This window comes from Tachypleus tridentatus, chromosome 3 (genome assembly GCF_004210375.1).
Source record: "Tachypleus tridentatus isolate NWPU-2018 chromosome 3, ASM421037v1, whole genome shotgun sequence".
Lineage (NCBI taxonomy): Eukaryota > Metazoa > Arthropoda > Merostomata > Xiphosura > Limulidae > Tachypleus > Tachypleus tridentatus.
This window is the reverse complement of record NC_134827.1, coordinates 685509-703248: the sequence shown is the minus strand read 5'-3', so window position 1 is coordinate 703248 and position 17740 is coordinate 685509. Positions and strand designations below refer to the sequence as shown.

The 17740-nt window shown below is 33.8% G+C and overlaps 1 protein-coding gene across 3 annotated transcripts in view; it reads right to left on the bottom strand.

Annotated features, from left to right (window-relative positions):
- Positions 1 to 17740, bottom strand: part of LOC143246179 (ras-like GTP-binding protein rhoA) — an 88938-nt gene that overhangs the window by 48479 nt on the left and 22719 nt on the right. For 2 of the 3 annotated variants that reach the window (XM_076492391.1, XM_076492390.1), the window contains exon 1: positions 15585 to 15823. The exons of the other annotated variant lie outside the window; for it this stretch is intronic. The gene's annotated coding sequence lies outside the window, so the exon portion shown is untranslated. Of the gene's footprint in view, positions 1 to 15584; positions 15824 to 17740 lie in introns of those variants that run through there. 3 annotated transcript variants of the gene reach the window in all.

Below are 17740 nucleotides of genomic sequence, written 5' to 3'. Positions count from 1 at the left end.
AGAAAATGTTTCTACTTTAAAGAAATATTCCCACTTTGACACATTCCCTGTCTTTGATATATTCTCTGCTATTAGAATGCGGACTACTTTACCAAAACTTCTAGTGATTGTATGGAATATAAAGTTTAAATATTGTATAAATAATTCATATTTACCAAAATTCTTTTTTTGTTTGACCAGTATCGAAACAAGCCAAACTCTACTCTGCTGATGTGGCTTACTATCAAACATCATTACTAAATGTTCTATCTAAAGAACAGCTAGCAGAATGAAATATCTTGATAATGTCTATAAGTTTACGTTTATTCCAAAGAACAAACTGAATTTTCTTCAGACATATAGAACATACAAACAAAACTAAAGTACAAACCATAAACTTCGATTGGTAAAACGTATCTTGCTGGAGTGCCTGACTAGTATTCACTTGATAGAAGGAGTACCTGATTGGTATTAACTTGGTAAAGAAATACGTAGCTAGTATCCACATGTTAGAAATAATACCTAACTAGTATTCACATGGTAGAAGGAGTACCTGACTAGTATCCACATGTTAGAAGGAATGCCTAATCAGTAATAGTATCTAAATAATAAGAGGAGTACGTAACGGATATCCTCATTTTAGTAGAGATTAGTCAATTTTCAGGTTTAATTGCTATTAGTAAGTTGTGCATGACGAGTACAATAACCTATACTATTTGTCATTGAGCTACCACATCGTTTCACTAACAAACAAAACATATTTACTCAAACATCACATAAAATAACTTTATCAATATTAACTCAGTAACATTTAAATCATTCAGTAAACCACAATAAGCATTACCAATTCAGTCTGCCAAAATGTACGTCAAACAACAGGCCAAAAGCAAATAGTATTGAACACAGAGGGCAAACAAATGTCCTCCTGGCATGGTCTGGTGGTTAGAGAATTCCACTCAAAATCTGAGGGTATCGGGCTCGAATACTGTTGCTGATTATGCTTGCCTTTTCAGTCGTGGGGGCGTTATAATATGTTAGTTAATCCCACTATTCGTAGTATGAGAGTAGCCCAAAATATGGCGGTGGTCGATGTTGACTAACTCTCTTCTCTCCAGCATATAAAAATCAAGATTAGGGACGACTAGAACAGGTATCACTCAAGTAGCTTCTGTCAAACTTCGATAAGCAAACACAGTAATGTGTCAAATTGTAAACAGCAATATTGACAACTCTGAACTGAAACACTCAGTCGAAATATTGTAATGTGTTTTACAAACGAAAAAACGAAGTCACGAGAGTGTGCTTACTACAGAACTCCACCAGCATAGCCAGGTGGTTAAGATACTCGACTCGTGATCTGAGAGTCGCGGGTTCGAATCCCCTTCGCACTAAACATGCTCGCCCATTCAACCGTAGGGGGTTATAATGTAACGGTCATTCCACTATTCGTTGGTAAAAGAATAGCCCAAGAGTTGGCGGTGGGTGGTGATGACCAGCTGCCTTCCCTCTAATCTTACACTGCTGAATTAGGGACGGCTAGCGCAGATAGTCCTCGTAGTGTTGCTCGAAATTTAAAACAAAACAAACAAAAAGAAAATACTACAGACATAAAGTAATTTCTGTTATATCAAAATTTCCGTATTTATTTTTCTTTCCTTGCTTATCGCAGGTTTTCGCTTTTGCTGAACATAAACACGATAGAAACAGTAGAGTCTAATAAATTTCATCACAAATAATGAAATACAAAACGTATAAAACAATTTGCTGTATTTGTAACTTTTTGAGTTTAAACTACACACACGTAAGCCATGTGGTATATAAACAGTTGCCTTTTGTCACGTGATATTAGATTAGTTTTTATGTTAAACCACGTGCTCCAAACTTTGTCAAAGTGTGGGAACAAGTGTAGAAGAAGACTAATTTAGGTAGCAGTAGGGTAAGCAACATTAGCGCTAAACATATTCAAAGTGAAGTGACAGATGTTCTTTGTGACCCCATGGGCAGTATTCTACGGGTTGAAAGGCCGAGGTTTCGAGTTCCTTGAAGTTGTTAATATTCATAATAGAAGTACATAGATAGCTTCAGTGATTTTATTTCAAACAAAACGATTGGGAGTTTTAATATTGTGTAATATAAAATTTTGATTTTCAATTACTTGCGAATTTGTATGAAATTATTAGACTAATTTATACAAACTGAAAAGGTAAATAATGAAACATTTGTACATCCATTATTTTGCCATGTACTTAGACAATCAAACACTAACACACTCAAAACTGCTGTCTTAACGCCAATGGTCCCCTTCTAGTTATTAAAGACGTAATTAAATAATTTTGAGGAAATTTCTTTCAAATCAAAAGGTTAATTGAAAAATATAGAAAAGTGCTAATTAGCACACTTGAAGATATTAATCTTAGCCAATGTTATGAAGGTTTCTTTCAGTCACTGTAAAGGTTCATCCAAACAGGCTGCAGTTGTACCAAATTTTCTGTTGTAATTCCATTTTAACTATCTGTCGTTATGAACAAAAGCTGTGTTAAATTGGATATTTTTCCTTTCAACAATGCGACATTAAATAACATGAAACATCCAACAATGGCTGACGATTAGGTAATAATTAATTTGTTTGTCGTAGCTTGGCTGCATGAACATCAAACTCTGTGCACCAGGTTTTACTGGCGAGTTTTCGTCAAGGTAATATACATAAACACATGTACACGTAATAAACGACGAAGATCTAATTCCTTCAGGGTTGTCCAACGATTGCCACAATAATCTTGTTTAGACTTAGAATTAATACAACGCTTGTCATGTTGCAGTCGACCTCATCTTCACAACCTCGTTTACAGACAGTTTTACTGAATCAATAAAGCAGTAGACAGTCAAATGCCTCACGAATAATTACCGAAGAAAATTACTACACAATTAGTTCGATGCGAAAGCGTATAATAGAGACTGGAGGAACATTGATGATTCCGTTTAAAGTTGACCACAATTTCCTTAAAGAAGCCCTCGTTGGAGACAATATTTTATCTTTATAAATATATATGGAATATAAACCACAGACATAGACCATAATTTCTGGTGGTTTTTTTTGTTTTTGTTTTATTAGGAATCTTGTGAATACGATAAGTATTTTAATACAGAAACTTTCAAAAGACCAGATAAACCACGGACATAAACCCAAATTATCTTTTTACTTTCTTATTAGGAATCCTGTGAAAATGACATTTTAATACAGAAACTTTCAAAAGACCAGGTAAATCATGAACATAAATCCAAATTATCTTTTTACTTTCTTATTAGGAATCCTGTGAAAATGACATTTTAATACAGAAACTTTCAAAGACCAGATAAACCACGGACATAAACCCAAATTACCTTTTCACTTTCTTATTAGAATCCTGTGAAAATGACATTTTAATACAGAAACTTTCAAAGACCAGGTAAATCATGAACATAAACCCAAATTATCTTTTACTTTCTTATTAGGAATCCTGTGAAAATGACATTTTAATACAGAAACTTTCAAAGACCAGATAAACCACGGACATAAACCCAAATTATCTTTTTACTTTCTTATTAGGAATCCTGTGAAAATGACATTTTAAAACAGAAACTTTCAAAGACCAGGTAAATCATGAACATAAACCCAAATTATCTTTTACTTTCTTATTAGGAATCCTGTGAAAATGACATTTTAATACAGAAACTTTCAAAGACCAGGTAAATCATGAACATAAACCCAAATTATCTTTTACTTTCTTATTAGGAATCCTGTGAAAAAATGACATTTTAATACAGAAACTTTCAAAGACCAGATAAACCACGGACATAAACCCAAATTATCTTTTTTTACTTTCTTATTAGGAATCCTGTGAAAATGACATTTTAATACAGAAACTTTCAAAAGACCAGGTAAATCATGAACATAAACCCAAATTATCTTTTTTACTTTCTTATTAGAATTCGGTGAAATTGACATTTTAATACAGAAACTTTCAAAGACCAGGTAAATCATGAACATAAACCCAAATTATCTTTTACTTTCTTATTAGGAATCCTGTGAAAATGACATTTTAATACAGAAACTTTCAAAAGACCAGATAAACCACGGACATAAACCCAAATTATCTTTTTACTTTCTTATTAGAATCCTGTGAAAATGACATTTTAATACAGAAACTTTCAAAGACCAGGTAAATCATGAACATAAACCCAAATTATCTTTTTACTTTCTTATTAGGAATTCGGTGAAATTGACATTTTAATACAGAAACTTTCAAAAGACCAGATAAACCACGGACATAAACCCAAATTATCTTTTTACTTTCTTATTAGGAATCCTGTGAAAATGACATTTTAATACAGAAACTTTCAAAAGACCAGATAAACCACGGACATAAACCCAAATTATCTTTTTACTTTCTTATTAGAAATCCTGTAAAAATGACATCTTAATACAGAAACTTTCAAAAGACCAGATAAATCACGGACATAAAGCCAAATTTTCTTTTTCTTTCTTATTAGGAATTAGGTGAAAATGACATTTTAATACAGAAACTTTCAAGATCTCAAATAAACCACGGACATAAACCCCAATTATCTATTCTCTTTCTTATTAGAAATTAGGTGAAAATGACATTTTAATCAGAAACTTTCAAAAGACCAGATAAACCACGGACATAAACCCGAATTATTTTTTTACTTTCTTATTAGAAATCCTGTAAAAATGACATTTTAATACAGAAACTTTCAAAAGACCAGATAAATCACGGACATAAAGCCAAATTTTCTTTTTCTTTCTTATTAGGAATTAGGTGAAAATGACATTTTAATCAGAAACTTTCAAAAGACCAGATAAACCACGGACATAAACCCAGAATTATCTTTTTACTTTCTTATTAGAATTCGGTGAAATTGACATTTTAATACAGAAACTTTCAAAGACCAGATAAACCACGGACATAAACCCCAATTATCTTTTTTACTCTCTTATTATGAATTCCTTGAAAATGACATTTTAACACAGAAACGTTCAAAGACCAGATAAACCACGGACATAAACCCCAATTATGTTTTTTCTTTCTTATTAGGAATTCAGTGAAAATGACATTTTAATACAAACCCTTTTAGAAGACCAGATAAACCACGGACATAAACCCCAATTATGTTTCTTAAATTAGGAATTTTGTGAATATAATAAACATTTAATACAGAAACTTTCGGATAACTACACATTCTACTTGTCTTGAACGAAAATAATCTTAATTTATACACACTCACATACACACAAACATGTATTTACCAATTATTTTAAATACCATTAATTATCAAAACAAATGTCTAACATACAATCAACTGGAATAAAATATGACCAAAGTAAAGTTAATAGGCCTTGTTGCAATTTTAATACGAGCTACGCTGTTTCAGTTAAAATAAACCGTGTTACGTGTAGATCTCTGTTTCAGGGCTGGTTGAATATCGACAATCTGATTCATAAATAAGCTATTATGTAGGTTCATAGTTCGGTTTATAACTAGGTAATACCAGATTTTGAGGGTGAGTGAACGACGTAAATAATACATTAATAATAATGAGTTTAACATATGCACTGTTTTTCCTTCAGATATAGTAATGATGGAACATTTTACCATTAACGGCTTCATCGCATTATCTCGTAAAATCAGGGAAAAACAATCAAAAACTTTTCATCACAAGTGATTTTTTTTATACCTCAAGTTTACGTATTGCTGTTTTTATCCTATTTTTCAACAACTGAGTTTTTTCCCTCACGTCCGTGTTGGTGTTGTTTGTTTTCTTTCTTATTAATATTCTAAACACCAAATTTCTTACTTGATTTCAAACACTTATTCATCTTTTTAATCGCATACACATTCCAAAAGCCACGGGTTTACAAAGCCCATTCTGATTCACATGATAATTCACCAAGATATCCTCACCGCTGAAGTCACGTTTAACCTTCAAAACATTGTTTGTTTGTTTCGAATTTCGCGCAAAGCTACTCGAGGGCTATCTGCGATAGTCGTCCATAATGTAGCAGTGTAAGACTAGAGGGAAAAAAGCTAGTCATCACCACAAACCGCCAACTCTTGGGCTACTCTTTGACCAACAAATAGTGAGATTGACCATCACATTATAACGTGCCCACGGCTGAAAGGGCGAACATGTTTGGTGCGACGGGGATTTGATCCCGCGGCCCTCAAATGAGGGGTCGAACGCCTTAACCCACCTGGCCATGCCGGGCCGTCTTTAAAACAAAACATATGAGACTCGAAAGTTGTTAAATTGAGCAGACAATGTTTTAATAAGACGTCATAAGAAAGAGGATCGGAGAGCAAGGTAAAATAATATTACATTATAGATACTTCTTTCCAACAACTTACTGACTCTTAACTTGATAACTAAAATACATAGAGAGAGAAGATGAATGAGATAAGAATGATAAAAAAACAAGAGAATTATGAAAGAAATTTAAACATATTTTTGTTTCACTAGTTAAAAGTTAAAATATAATAAGTTTTATTTTGGTTTATCAGATCACAAGCAAGTTAGTATAAATAAACTACGCACCAAAGTGAATGTCAATTTATAATACAATTCACTGGATTCGTTAATGTTTTAAGATTATCAGCATTAATAAATTATATTTTTTAATTAAAATTGAAATAAGTTAACTATTAATTACATACTTAGATATTCCTTCACGTGCTTCTGTTATCTTCCTCACATTATTTTATAATAAATACCAAAAACAAGAAAAATGAAATAAAGTAAGAGAAAATATTAATATATAAAATAGAGAACTGGTTTCGGTTTGTTCTGAATTTCGCGCAAAGCTACACGGGGCTATCTGAGCTAGCCGTCCCTAATTTAGTAGTGTAAGACTAGAGGGAAGGCAGCTAGTCATCACCACCCACCGCCAACTCTTGGGCTACTCTTCTCCAATGCACAGTGGGATTGACAGTGACTTTATAACGCCTCACGGCTGAAATGGCGAGCATGTTTGGGTTATGGGATTTGAATCCGCCACCCTCGGATTACGAGTCAGGTGCCTTAAACACCTGGCTATGCCAGGCTGCGGAGGATCTGAATAGTGTTACTAGGAAGAGCAGTCAGCGTGTTCTCCTGAAACTTCCCTTCACAAAGATCACAAGATCATTCAAAAATATTATTCACATCTAATCAAGCATTTAAAAAAAAACACCGAACGCAAATATATATATGTATATAGATAGATAGATAGATACATAGACAGAGAGAGAGAGCAGGTTTTGTACCTGAAATTTAAAACCTTTCTAGATTAACTATACAATCAAGGTCATCTACGGTATTCGATCACAATGTATTTCATCTTACGTCTATTTCAACTCTTCAAGTCATGTACAAACTCCGCTAGGCTAGAAAACCGTGAAGATTGGTTTGGTTTGTTCTGAATTTCGCACAAAGCTACTCGAGGGCTATCTGTGCTAGCCGTCCCTAATTTAGTAGTGTAAGACTAGAGGAAGGCAGCTAATCATCACCACCCACCGCCAACTCTTGAGCTACTCTCATACTAAGGAATACTGGAATTGACCGTCGCATTATAACGCTCCAACGGCTGGGAGGTCGAAAACTTTGCAGAAAGGTCATTTTGTCCTTTTATATAGTTGGATGCCAGTGTTAGAATATTTTAATGCGCTAACCCTTTTTATTTTGCATCCTCACTGTCGTTATAACCCAATAAATTTATAGTTTATTTATGTATTCAAATAATAACAGTTTAGTATCCTAGAAAACATTAATGTTATTTGTACAAATATGAAGATGTACAAGCATTAATTATCTGTATAATTTAGATTTCATTAATATTTTCAGTAATTATTAATAGAACGAATATAGCTTAGAAAGAATAAAATAATTTAACTATAAAATTACATTCTGAGAGTTATCTTTGTGTTTTATGAAATAAATATTCTTTAGAAATCAGAAAAGAAAGAGAAAGAAAAAAGGAATTATTTTGAACTCTTTTAGTACTTTATGGAAACATAAAACAGACGCGGCCCGGCATCGCTAGGTGGGTTAAGACGTTCGACTCCACATCGCACTAAACGTGCTCGCCCTTTCAGCCGTTGGAGCGTTATAATGTGACAGTCAATCCCACTATTCGTTAGTTAAAGAGTAGCCCAAGAGTTGGCGGTGGGTGGTGATGACTAGCTGCCTTCCCTCTAGCCTTATACTACTAAGCTAGGGATAGATAGCCCTCCTGTAGCTTTGCGCGAAATTCAAAGATAAAACAAGTAAAACAGACGCTAAACAGGATTTATACATCTGCTTGAAGCAAAATGAAATTGAAAAGAGTTAGTTTTAAAAGAAACTTTCTTTTGTACAAAATTATGGTAATAACTCAGTCGTGTATTCTGAGGAGAACGACAAAGCGTTTAAGTACAGTTGCGTTTACTCTCCAGCGTAGCTAACATAACTTTTCTGTAGGAACGTAGATATGACAAAAGAACGTTGTAGGTATTGTATAACCTACTTTTTTAGGTACACACGTTTAGAAGCTCAGGTATAGTGTGACTTATCATGTATGTGAAATAACTTATTTTGGGTTTCTCAAATACACCACACTTCACTGTGTAGGTACTGAGCCATATCCTATCTTATTATACAGGCACTCAGATAGTATGTGGGAACTCAAGTGTAGCATTACGTATACGGTCGGGTACTCAGATACAAAACCGTTTATCCTGTAGCTACTCAGATGTGGTAACATTGTTTATACAGTAAGTTCTCTGGCATACATTGTTTATGTTGTGATTACTCAGTTGAGCATATCATAACTTGTCTGGTACACAACTGGACAGAAACTTATGTTGGAAATGAACATCTTTTTTATACGTAATATAAAAAATATTATAACCATTCTTACGAAACAAAATACTCCTTTAAGACATGTATTTGTATTCAAATTAAAATATAACGAATACTCTAAAAACATTCTCTATTTATAAGGCCCGCATAAAACAATGTAAACATATGACATTTCAGAAATTTCTTTTGAAACGCCAGTATTGCATTTCGAAGAAAAAAAAAAAGAACATTCACTTACTTTCCATTACAACAATTATTATTTAAAGATCAAAATCCATTATTTGAATATTTAGATTGTTACGCGTTATTTTACTGAGCTTGCCTGCGCAGTCAGGCCGGCATAACCAGGTGGTTAAGGCAATCGATTCAGAACTTTCAAAAGACCAGATAAATCACGGACATAAAACCAAATTTTCTTTTTCTTTTCTTATTAGGAATTAGGTGAAAATGACATTTTAATACAGAAACTTTCAAGATCTCAAATAAACCACGGACATAAACCCCAATTATCTATTCTCTTTCTTATTAGAAATTAGGTGAAAATGACATTTTAATCAGAAACTTTCAAAGACCAGATAAACCACGGACATAAACCCGAATTATTTTTTTACTTTCTTATTAGAAATCCTGTAAAATGACATTTTAATACAGAAACTTTCAAAGACCAGATAAATCACGGACATAAAGCCAAATTTCTTTTTCTTTCTTATTAGGAATTAGGTGAAAATGACATTTTAATCAGAAACTTTCAAAAGACCAGATAAACCACGGACATAAACCCGATTATCTTTTACTTTCTTATTAGGAATTCGGTGAAATTGACATTTTAATACAGAAACTTTCAAAGACCAGATAAACCACGGACATAAACCCCAATTATCTTTTACTCTCTTATTATGAATTCCTTGAAAATGACATTTTAACACAGAAACGTTCAAAAGACCAGATAAACCACGGACATAAACCCCAATTATGTTTTTTCTTTCTTATTAGGAATTCAGTGAAAATGACATTTTAATACAAACCCTTTTTAGAGACCAGATAAACCACGGACATAAACCCCAATTATGTTTTCTTTCTTATTAGGAATTCGGTGAAAATAATATTTTAATACAGAAACTTCTAAATGACCAGACAAACCATGGACATAAACACCAATTCTGTTTCTTAAATTAGGAATTTTGTGAATATAATAAACATTTAATACAGAAACTTTCGGATAACTACACATTCTACTTGTCTTGAACGAAAATAATCTTAATTTATACACACTCACATACACACAAACATGTATTTACCAATTATTTTAAATACCATTAATTATCAAAACAAATGTCTAACATACAATCAACTGGAATAAAATATGACCAAAGTAAAGTTAATAGGCCTTGTTGCAATTTTAATACGAGCTACGCTGTTTCGGTTAAAATAAACCGTGTTACGTGTAGATATCTGTTTCAGGGCTGGTTGAATATCGACAATCTGATTCATAAATAAGCTATTATGTAGGTTCATAGTTCGGTTTATAACTGAGTAATTCAGATTTTGAGGGTGAGTGAACGACGTAAATAATACATTAATAATGAGTTTAACATATGCACTGTTTTTCCTTCAGATATAGTAATGATGGAACATTTTACCATTAACGGCTTCATCGCATTATCTCGTAAAATCAGGGAAAAACAATCAAAAACTTTTCATCACAAGTGATTTTTTTTATACCTCAAGTTTACGTATTGCTGTTTTTTTTATCCTATTTTTCAACAACTGAGTTTTTTCCCCTCACGTCCGTGTTGGTGTTGTTTTGTTTTCTTTCTTATTAATATTCTAAACACCAGAATTTCTTACTTGATTTCAAACACTTATTCATCTTTTTAATCGCATACACATTCAAAAGCCACGGGTTTACAAAGCCCATTCTGATTCATGATAATTCACCAAGATATCCTCACCGCTGAAGTCACGTTTAACCTTCAAAACATTGTTTGTTTGTTTCGAATTTCGCGCAAAGCTACTCGAGGGCTATCTGCGATAGTCGTCCATAATGTAGCAGTGTAAGACTAGAGGGAAAAAAAGCTAGTCATCACCACAAACCGCCAACTCTTGGGCTACTCTTTGACCAACAAATAGTGAGATTGACCATCACATTATAACGTGCCCACGGCTGAAAGGGCGAACATGTTTGGTGCGACGGGATTTGATCCGCGGCCCTCAAATGAGGGTCGAACGCCTTAACCCACCTGGCCATGCCGGGCCGTCTTTAAAACAAAACATATGAGACTCGAAAAGTTGTTAAATTGAGCAGACAATGTTTTAATAAGACGTCATAAGAAAGAGGATCGGAGAGCAAGGTAAAATAATATTACATTATAGATACTTCTTTCCAACAACTTACTGACTCTTAACTTGATAACTAAAATACATACATAGAGAGATGAATGAGATAAGAATGATAAAAAACAAGAGAATTATGAAAGAAATTTAAACATATTTTTGTTTCACTAGTTAAAAAGTTAAAATATAATAAGTTTTATTTTGGTTTATCAGATCACAAGCAAGTTAGTATAAATAAACTACGCACCAAAGTGAATGTCAATTTATAATACAATTCACTGGATTCGTTAATGTTTTAAGATTATCAGCATTAATAAATTATATTTTTTTAATTAAAATTGAAATAAGTTAACTATTAATTACATACTTAGATATTCCTTCACGTGCTTCTGTTATCTTCCTCACATTATTTTATAATAAATACAAAAACAAGAAAAATGAAATAAAGTAAGAGAAAATATTAATATATAAAATAGAGAACTGGTTTCGGTTTGTTCTGAATTTCGCAAAAGCTACACGAGGGCTATCTGAGCTAGCCGTCCCTAATTTAGTAGTGTAAGACTAGAGGGAAGGCAGCTAGTCATCACCACCCACCACCAACTCTTGGGCTACTCTTACCAATGCACAGTGGGATTGACAGTGACTTTATAACGCCTCACGGCTGAAATGGCGAGCATGTTTGGGTTATGGGAGTTTGAATCCATGCCACCCTCGGATTACAGTCAGTGCCTTAAACACCTGGCTATGCCAGGCTGCGGAGGGATCTGAATAGTGTTACTAGGAAGAGCAGTCAGCGTGTTCTCCTGAAACTTCCCTTCACAAGATCACAAGATCATTCAAAAATATTATTCACATCTAATCAAGCATTTAAAAAAAACACCGAACAAATATATATATATATGTATAGATAGATAGATAGATACATAGACAGAGAGAGACAGAGGTTTGTACCTGAAATTTAAAACCTTTCTAGATTAACTATACAATCAAGGTCATCTACGGTATTCGATCACAATGTATTTCATCTTACGTCTATTTCAACTCTTCAAGTCATGTACAAACTCCGCTAGGCTAGAAAACCGTGAAGATTGGTTTGGTTTGTTCTGAATTTCACACAAAGCTACTCGAGGGCTATCTGTGCTAGCCGTCCCTAATTTAGTAGTGTAAGACTAGAGGGAAGGCAGCTAATCATCACCACCCACCGCCAACTCTTGAGCTACTCTCATACTAAGGAATACTGGAATTGACCGTCGCATTATAACGCTCCAACGGCTGAGAGGTCGAAAACTTTGCAGAAAGGTCATTTTGTCCTTTTATATAGTTGGATGCCAGTGTTAGAATATTTTAATGCGCTAACCTTTTATTTTGCATCCTCACTGTCGTTATAACCCAATAAATTTATAGTTTATTTATGTATTCAAATAATAACAGTTTAGTATCTAGAGAAAACATTAATGTTATTTGTACAAATATGAAGATGTACAAGCATTAATTATCTGTATAATTTAGATTTCATTAATATTTTCAGTAATTATTAATAGAACGAATATAGCTTAGAAAGAATAAAATAATTTAACTATAAAATTACATTCTGAGAGTTATCTTTGTGTTTTATGAAATAAATATTCTTTAGAAATCAGAAAAGAAAGAAGAGAGAAAGAAAAAAGGAATTATTTTGAACTCTTTTAGTACTTTATGGAAACATAAAACAGACGCGGCCCGGCATCGCTAGGTGGGTTAAGACGTTCGACTCCACATCGCACTAAACGTGCTCGCCCTTTCAGCCGTTGGAGCGTTATAATGTGACAGTCAATCCCACTATTCGTTAGTTAAAGAGTAGCCCAAGAGTTGGCGGTGGGTGGTGATGACTAGCTGCCTTCCCTCTAGCCTTATACTACTAAGCTAGGGATAGATAGCCCTCCTGTAGCTTTGCGCGAAATTCAAAGATAAAACAAGTAAAACAGACGCTAAACAGGATTTATACATCTGCTTGAAGCAAAATGAAATTGAAAAGAGTTAGTTTTAAAAGAAACTTTCTTTTGTACAAAATTATGGTAATAACTCAGTCGTGTATTCTGAGAGAACGACAAAAGCGTTTAAGTACAGTTGCGTTTACTCTCCAGCGTAGCTAACATAACTTTCTGTAGGAACGTAGATATGACAAAGAACGTTGTAGGTATTGTATAACCTACTTTTTTAGGTACACACGTTTAGAAGCTCAGGTATAGTGTGACTTATCATGTATGTGAAATAACTTATTTTGGGGTTTCTCAAATACACCACACTTCACTGTGTGTAGGTGCTGAGCCATATCCTATCTTATTATACAGGCACTCAGATGGTATGTGGGAACTCAAGTGTAGCATTACGTATACGGTCGGGTACTCAGATACAAAACCGTTTATCCTGTAGCTACTCAGATGTGGTAACATTGTTTATACAGTAAGTTCTCTGGCATACATTGTTTATGTTGTGATTACTCAGTTGAGCATATCATAACTTGTCTGGTACACAACTGGACAGAAACTTATGTTGGAAATGAACATCTTTTATACGTAATATAAAAATATTATAACCATTCTTACGAAACAAAATACTCCTTTAAGACATGTATTTGTATTCAAATTAAAATATAACGAATACTCTAAAAAACATTCTCTATTTATAAGGCCCGCATAAAACAATGTAAACATATGACATTTCAGAAATTTCTTTTGAAACGCCAGTATTGCATTTCGAAGAAAAAAAAGAACATTCACCTTACTTTCCATTACAACAATTATTATTTAAAGATCAAAATCCATTATTTGAATATTTAGATTGTTACGCGTTATTTTACTGAGCTTGCCTGCGCAGTCAGGCTTCAGCATGTCCAGGTGGTTAAGGCAATCGATTCGTAACGCGAGGGTCGCAGGTTCGATTCCCTCACATCAAACATGTTCAGCGGTGAGGTTTTATAATTTGACGGTTAATCCCAATATAGTTGGTAAAAGTAGTCAAGAGTTGGCGGTGGGTGGTGATGACTAGCTGTGTTCCTCTAGTCTAATACTGCTAAATTGGGACGGCTAACGCAGATAGCCCCTCGTGTAGCTTGCGCGAAATTCAAACCAGACTTAACCGATTAGAACCTGAAACAGAAATAGCACTTCCGAAAATACTTACTGGTTGCAGATGAACTAGAATAAAATCTTCACCCTTGTTTTATTAGTTTTGTATGGCTATTCATACTCAGTAAAATTTTACTACCTCCAGTAAGCTTTTCTTCTCCGCAAAATGTTTATATGATTAATGTTTCCGTTACTGAATTGCCACCTGAACGAACATTAAATACGTGTTTGTCTTTAACAGACACAGATAAAAAATATATATACTGTAACACGCATGAAATATATGATATATTTAGCAAACAATTGCTTATGAGCACTTTGAATAAAATGAAGTTACGAATATATCTGAGTAAATGCATCGTAAAGAAAGTACTATGAAATGATACGTTATTTGAATCATTCCTATTTATACATAGTCTAAAGTGAAATAATGTTCACTATTTTTTCCCATGTTAAATATACATAAAAATACAGAACTTAATGGGTGATCTATCAAAGTTTGGAGAACAAGAACACAGTTTATAGATACATTAAAAAATACGAACTTAATGGGTGATCTATCAAGTTTGGAGAGAACAAGAACACAGTTTATAGATACATTAAAAAATACAGAACTTAATGGGTGATCTATCAAAGTTTGGAGAGAACAAGAACACAGTTTATAGATACATTAAAAATAGGAACTTAATGGGTAATCTATCAAAGTTTGGAGGGAACAAGAACACAGTTCACAGTACTTCTATAACTTGAAAAAAAGCAATTCGTTTCCAAGTGCAAAAGATGTCACGTGTGATGTTTTCTGGTTGTTGTTTTCCACGTTTTCATAGTTAATTTATGTCGTTCTTAATAATTTTGTTCGAATTTCCAACTCTTGAGCTAAATGTGGCCAAAACATGTAGTAAGCAGCTTATTGAACAAATTATTAAACTAAAACATCGTAATTCTGGTATATATGAATGTTTCAGACGAGCGTCTATTAAATAGCTGACAAAATACATTTACTCAAGATCATTTTAGAAAACGTAGACTCATTATCGGATCAGTAGGTGTGATGATTACGAATCGATTAAATCACTGTATTACAAGTACTATTTTACAATACTAAACTGTTAACTGAAATCAACTTACTAAACTATCCTGAGTTTCTTGGCTGAAAAAAAACAACAACATATAGGAACAAGTAATAAAACATCTCATGAATCTAACATTCACCTCAATAAAATACATCAGACCAGGATAAGATTTACTAAGCTGCCAAGCATCTATGTTGTGGAACAATTAAATACTTACTTTACATTAAGATAGCCAAAATCCTAGAGTCTTTTTTTTTTCCCCCTCTCCCGTTTATGGCTTAGAAGAGTCAAAACAGCTAAGCCCTGGCAAATTCAGACGCTACAGTTCTATCACATCTGAGATTTGTAGACTACAACCCAAGTTACGATTTATAGAAAACAAAATACTTAGTAAGAGATATTTTCTTTAATTACAGCTCTGCATACATAAGGCACAGAAAGAACACCGACAAAATATTTACTTATGAACTGGAAAGTTTTTGAACCAAACAGAACGTACCCTCCACGCCGACTGAGGCGGAACTGTGTATGGGGGTAGGGGCAACGAGTTCGAGCTGTACGAACGAAGGAGGAGGTCCATTATTAAACGGGTGTATACAAAACCTTCTGAGGATGATAGCTATAATCGATTCCTGGTCTTCTACTCGTGGGAAACAATAATAACGTTTATTTGGAAAAACATCAATCACGTATTAGTTTAAGAATGTTGTCAGTATCACTTGTGTATATTTACCTTTTAGGTTTATGTCTATTTACCTCTTAGGTTTATGATGTGTTTCATATTTTGATTGGAATCAAATTATGCAGTCCTCCATGGATCGCAGGACTTCTAAATACGTAATATTTTGGGTTCGACACCTTTGGCGGACCCTGCGTAGAGATAATCAATGTACATCTTCGTTTGTTTGTGTAAGGTAAAGGAAAAAAAGCTACACAATGAGCTATTTGTGTTCTGCAAAGCACGGGCATCGAAACCAGATTTCTAGCGTTGTAAGTCCCCAGATGTGCTGAGACAAAGCTGATGATGTGAGCATATTTGGTGTAACGGGGATTCGAACCCACGACCCTCAGATTGCTAGTCAGGCATTCTAACCACCACAAGCCATGCCAAACCTACATTCGGAAAAAGATCTAGACGAGGGGCTGTCTGCGTTAGCCGTCCCTAATTTTGCCAATGTAAAACTAGAGGAAGGCAGCTAGTCATTACTACCACCGCCAACTCTTGGGCTACTCTTTCATCAACGAATAGTGGAATTGACCGTCACATTATAACACCCCCACGGCTGAAAGAGCGACATGTTTAGTGTGACTGGGATTCGAATCAGCGACCCTCAGATTGCGAGTCGAGCACCCTAACCACCTGACCATGCTGGTCCTACATTTCAGAGAATGCCCATAAAGAGGTCAGAATTTGTTTGGTGATTACAATACAGATCGTACTCTGGAAAATAGATTACTAAACTGTTGTGTCTATGTGACGTAAGCGACATGCTAGAAAGCTGAGAACAATATAAGAATATGTTTAAATGCAACTTAAAGTAATACACTTTAATACAGTGACTAGCGAGTAACTTGCGCCAAATCACTAGATAGTGTCAGCGCCATATTTATCTTCACATGTTTCCCAGTTCATGAAATATGTGTGTGATACATACAAAGTATACTTAGAGGATTGAATAATTATTATGTAACAACTTATACCGTAAGACCTGCTTAAATTCTATAATGATAATTACAATGAATAATAAACCGTGTATTCATACAGTTATTTTTTAGAACTTGTAACACAAGAGGATTTAGACTTTTGGGGCAATAAAATTATAAAAAACGACCTTTACTCTATTAGACAAATAATATTTATAGTAAATAACATCCCTATAGTTGAAAAAATAAACGACGTTTGCGCTTATTACTTTAACAGCAGTGTAAATGTAACTTTATTTTCTAAATTGATTAGCAAAATGTTAATCCTTAGTAATGAGGCAAACTATAAACAAGTTTCTACGACCATTCTGTTCTAGGTCTTTAGTTGAAATACTAAAGAAGTTCACAAAATAACGGATGTCATTCGTTAGATGCTCACTCTTTAGGACCAATAGCAGAAGGAACTATTAGAACCAACTTGAGAAACAACACAAAGTAAAAAAGACTTAAATGTACCTCAGATGCAAGCAGTCGATCGTGTTTGTGTTTAAGCTTATAAATTATCAGGTATATGCTTTTGCGAGGACTATAAACACACGTGGAACAATCCAGGTTTTCTTTAAATTCTACACCATTGCAATCTGGAAATCTTTTTATTATTTTTAAACTAAACTGTATGGTTATTCTATTGAATCATAAGTTATTAAGTGAAGTATTGAGGCAATTTAT